The sequence below is a fragment of the Scylla paramamosain genome, chromosome 2 (genome assembly GCF_035594125.1).
Source record: "Scylla paramamosain isolate STU-SP2022 chromosome 2, ASM3559412v1, whole genome shotgun sequence".
Classification (NCBI taxonomy): domain Eukaryota; kingdom Metazoa; phylum Arthropoda; class Malacostraca; order Decapoda; family Portunidae; genus Scylla; species Scylla paramamosain.
In genome coordinates, this window is record NC_087152.1 from 4,162,501 (window position 1) to 4,167,375 (window position 4,875).

General features: G+C 42.0%; 1 long non-coding RNA gene across 3 annotated transcripts in view; it reads left to right on the forward strand.

Moving 5' to 3' along the window:
- Positions 1–2,897, forward strand: part of LOC135108658 (uncharacterized) — a 103,116-nt gene extending 100,219 nt beyond the window's left edge. Inside the window, exon 3 of one of the 3 annotated variants that reach the window (XR_010272386.1) lies at positions 577–2,897. This is a non-coding gene — a long non-coding RNA (uncharacterized LOC135108658). Of the gene's footprint in view, positions 1–497 lie in introns of all 3 variants that reach the window. The other 2 variants (XR_010272382.1, XR_010272379.1) reach the window with 2 other exon arrangements.
- The last annotated feature ends 1,978 nt before the right edge of the window (positions 2,898–4,875 follow it).

A 4,875-nucleotide genomic window follows, 5' to 3' on the forward strand; every position in this document is an offset into this window, starting at 1 on the left:
GATATAGGTCTATTAGAATCATTACAGAGGAGAATGACGACTAAAAGGATACAGGGGATGAGGAGTATTCCTTACGAGGTGAGATTGAAGCTGTTAAATTTACATTCTTCAGAGAGACGCAGGTTAAGAGGGGACCTGATAGAAGTCTTTAAGTGGTATAAGGGGTTATAACAAGGGGGATGTAAGCAAAATTCTTAGGATCAGCAACCAGGATAGAACAAGAAATAACGGGTTCAACCTTGAAAAAAATTAGGTTTAAGAAAGAGATTGGAAGAAATTGGTTCTCAAATAGAGTGGTAGATGAGTGGAACGGACTCAGGAATCGTGTTGTTAGTGCTAACACATTAGGGAGCTTTAAGAGAAGATTAGACGGGTTTATGGATGGGGATGATAGGTGGAAATAGGTAGGTATATATCCTACAGGGACTGCCACGTGTAAGCCTTGCCGCTTCTTGCAGCTTTCCTTATTTCTTATGTTCTTATGTTCTAAATTTCAGTCCCAAACAGCCATGCTCGTGAACACTAAGTCGCGTCCATCCTGAATGTGGTTCAGTTTGATGTTGAGGAAATTTTCAGCCTGGACTGGACTGGACTGGAAGGTGCGTGACAGAACCTTCAAGACAAACCCCGCACCAGCAACAACTTGGAGGGCTTCCATACTGCTCTTCAAAGTTCTGTAAAACCCGCATTAACCTTTGTTTTCTTATCAAAGGACTGAAAGGGAAATAATAACGTTCAGATGGTATTTCAGCTATTCATGTATTCTTTCATTCATATAATTGTGTATCTATGTATATATTCGTGTGTATTTTATCTATTTATTATTTTTGCTTATCTTTTTTATGTATTTATTTACTACTATTACTGTATTGTGTCTATGTATTTATTTACTACTATTACTGTATTGTGTCAAGCATTCGCTGTCCCGTCGCTGCCTCACCATTCCTCTCCACATCTGCCTACCACCAGTCTCCTCCTGCCGATCATGAGTCTCTGGTGCCAACACACGTACTTTTAGATATCGTCAGTCCATTTATTGCTAGATCTGCCCACTGGAAGAACTTCGTCCATTCTGGTAATCATCAGTCACTTGGACATTCACTCTTCCCCATTCTGGCACAGTGTCATGCCCTTTTTGATTTACCTATTCTATTGATCTACACTACCACTATCAATACCAATATTAACAACACTGACAAACATACAAGCAATCCACCTAGTGTTATAGTGCAAGAGTTCCATCCCCCAACAACAACAAAAGGAGAACTGATCTTTCCAAGCACTCTGTCGGGCAGCGTCCCAGAGTGCGGAGAAACCTACGTACGAGTATACTTGCCAGACTGTCTCGTGCAAGACCCAAACATAAATGCGACTCAGTACATTCATGGTAATCAAATCCACTGATGCTCCTTAATACAAACGGGACTGTGTGAAAAGAAAGAAACATGTTCCCTACGCTTCTTTCCTTTTCTTTCCAAATTTCATCGTAAACTGAGTGAAATATGAGAGATAACTAATGTAGTTGTTAGTTATCTACAGAAACAGGGCTGTGTAAAAGACAAAAGAGATGTTACGATGTACTTTTCCTTTCCATCTAAATAATTTCGTACAAGAGTGAAAAAATAAAGGATAACGGGTGAAAATGCCCAGAGTTATTCACAAGTGGTGGAAGCAGGTAGGTTTGTTTGTTCCAGGGACTGCCGCGCGTAGGTCTGATGGCCTCTTGCAGCTTCCCCTATGCTCTTATGTCCTCATGTTCTTATGTTCTAGTGGGCAAAGTTTGATTTAAGTTTGTTTCAACGAGTGTACTTCTTTTTTCTGGTCTAGTCTTAGGTATCTAGTCTTGAACGCTTGTATTCCTTTATTAGAACTATTTTTAAAGGTCTCAGGGATAAGTAGTTGGGTTTTCATGTCTTAGTGGTAGTCGCAGGGTCTGACCGAAGTTCGTGTTTGTTGTCACCGTAAGGGGTTTAATTCAATCTAGTCTTAAGCGTCTATTTCTAAACGCTCTATTCTCTCATTAGGATTATTTTCAGAGGCCACAGGGATAAATAGTCGGGTTTTCATGTCGTTTCTTAGTTATAGTACGCGGGGTTTGATTCAGGCTCGTTTTCTTTTGACTCCTGGTGTGCTTTTATCCAGTTTAATCTTTGGCATCTATTTCTAAACGCTTTGCTCTCTTATCAGTACTAATTTCAAAGGCAGCAGGAATGAATAGTGAGGTTTTCATGTCTATGCTTTGTTGTAGTGCGCAAGGTTTGACTTTTATCCTGTCTGGCCTTAAAAAATACTTCCCTCTTCGTAAATATTTTATTCCCTCATCAGGGCTACTTTGAAAGGCTACAGGGTATGAAGTCTGGTTTATTCATTCATGGTTTTGTCTTATTGATGGTGCAGAACCCTTATTGAACACTCATTACGATCAGGGAAGTGCACTTGAAAACCCGTATTAAGTACAATTAGAGCCGGTTAAATGTGAAAAAAAAAAAAAGATAAAATGATGAAAGCTTTAGGGAATACAGTCGCGGATGTTTCTTGCTCCCGTGTGTGTGTGTGTGTGTGTGTGTGTGTGTGTGTGAGAGACTCTTACTGGTTACTTCTCTTAGTTTCTTATACATCGTAAAGCTAGCATCGTAAAGTCAGTTATACGATGCGCACCATATTTTGTGGCATTCTTTTCACTTCTCTGTCAGGTTTTTTATTTTGTTGCGGGCTTCCCTCCTGTTTGCGTGTGCGTGTCTTTAATTAGCAGCGCGACGATGTGTTATAACTTTTACGACACTTTGATATTTTCTTTCATCATTCCGAGAGAGAGAGAGAGAAGAGGCGAGAGTTTAGTAGCTAGTCTCCAGATGCTTGCTATTATTTTGTATATTTTTAGTTTTACGAGTCTCTCTCTCTCTCTCTCTCTCTCTCTCTCTCTCTCTCTCTCTCTCTCTCTCTCTCTCTCTCTCTCTCTCTCTCTCTCTCTCTCTCTCTCTCTCTTGATGTGCCTTGGTCAAAAGAGAGAGAGAGAGAGAGAGAGAGAGAGAGAGAGAGAGAGAGAGTGTGTGTGTGTGTGTGTGTGTGAGAGTTTCCAGCGAGTACAGTGTTTCTCTCTCGTGCGTACCAACCACTACCAGATTATATCATGGCCGATCATTTTCCTCCCTGCTATCATTTTATTCATCTGCGGTACTCAGGTGGAGTGTTTTTTTCCCCCTCCCTGAACTACCCCTGATCAAATGCGGACACCAGCACGGCATTTTGCTCGCCAGCCTCTAAGTACCGTCATGGGCAGTGGAGTAACGCAATCTTCAGTCCTTTAATCTACTAAGAGTCTACGAATTGTCAGGTCTTGCCGGGAGATTGACGGGAGATCGGGAGGATGTAACATTGAAAGAAAGAAAAAAAAAAAAAAGCAAGACTAAAGTGTGAGTGAGTAGAGAAGATTGCTTAACTTCTGACTAGGGAGGTGTGTGTGTGTGTGTGTGTGTGTGTGTGTGTGTGTGTGTGTGTGTGTGTGTGTGTGTGTGTTTTCATTGGCTGGTTCTTATGTTGTGAACGTGTTTTTTTTATTATTTTTTTTTTCTGTGGGGGGAGAGGGAAGGGTGGGTATCTGTATTACTGTTGTTTTTCTCTGATTTGTTGTTGTTGTTGTTGTTGTTGTTTTACCTTGCTTGTTGTTTGTTGTTTGTTGCTTGCTTCTCCTTCTTCTTCTTCTTCTTCTTCGTCTCTGGTACCTTTTCCCTCTTATCTACTCTTACCTCCTCCTCCTTTTCTTCATCCTCCTTATCAGCATCATCATACTACTTTTCCTTCCACTTTCTATCATCACCATTAAATTGCTTCCCTCTCCTTCTCTTCCCTGGTCCACTCTTACTTGCCGTTGTCCTTCACTTCCTCCATCTACTGTCATTATCCTCACTTCTATGTCTTCCTCTTGGTATCCTCTTCCTTTTCGTCCTCTTCTTCCTGTTTGTTCTCGTCCTCTATGTCCTCTTGTTTTTATGTCTTTTCCTGTTTGTATTGTTGTTATCGTTGCTGTCATTTTCTTGTTTATTCTTGTCTTCATCGCCGTCATCCTCGTCTTTTTCTTTTGTCTATTTATCTCCTATATTGTTTTCACTACGTGTCTCATTCATTCTCCCCCTTCTCGTTCTCTTCCTTATTCTTCTTCCTTCTACTTTTGTCTGTTTCTCCCTTTAACTGTTTTCATTGCGTTTTCCATTCATTCTCCTCCTCCTCCTCCTCGTAGTTCTCCTCCTTGTCGTCCTCCTTCTCCTCCTCCTCCTCCTCTTCTTTGTCCTGGTCCCCCCTCCTTGTCGCCGCCTAGCCCCCAGCGCCCTCGTACCATCGATCAAAGGCCGCCTCCCTGGTATTTATTGAGTCATCGCGGGTCATTTGGCATTCATTGGGCGGCCAAATGTGATCCCGGCAAGCCATTGATGTCTGTGTGTGTGTGTGTGTGTGTGTGTGTGTGTGTGTGTTTGTGTACGGTAGCGGGCGTTGACTGACAAAGAACACATTAGGGGTTTTTACTCTCTCTCTCTCTCTCTCTCTCTCTCTCTCTCTCTCTCTCTCTCTCTCTCTCTCTCTCTCTCTCTCTCTCTCTCTCTCTCTCTCTCTCTCTCTCTCGTCTTTTACTTCAGATCAGTTGACATAGTTAATCACAAGCTCCTCCCTTAGGGCCGACAGGTGTGCTGCTGCCTGCTCCTGTGTGATCCTTAGTGTTCCTTTTGTTTGTGTATATGTGTGTGTGTGTATTGACTGGTTCTGCTCACATTCCACACAGCCATACGTTCACTTTGGGGTAGGTGGAGGGCGAATGGAGAGGAGAAATTAATGTGTGATCCTTTTAAGTTCTGTCCTTTTGTGGTTGATGATGTTTAAAGT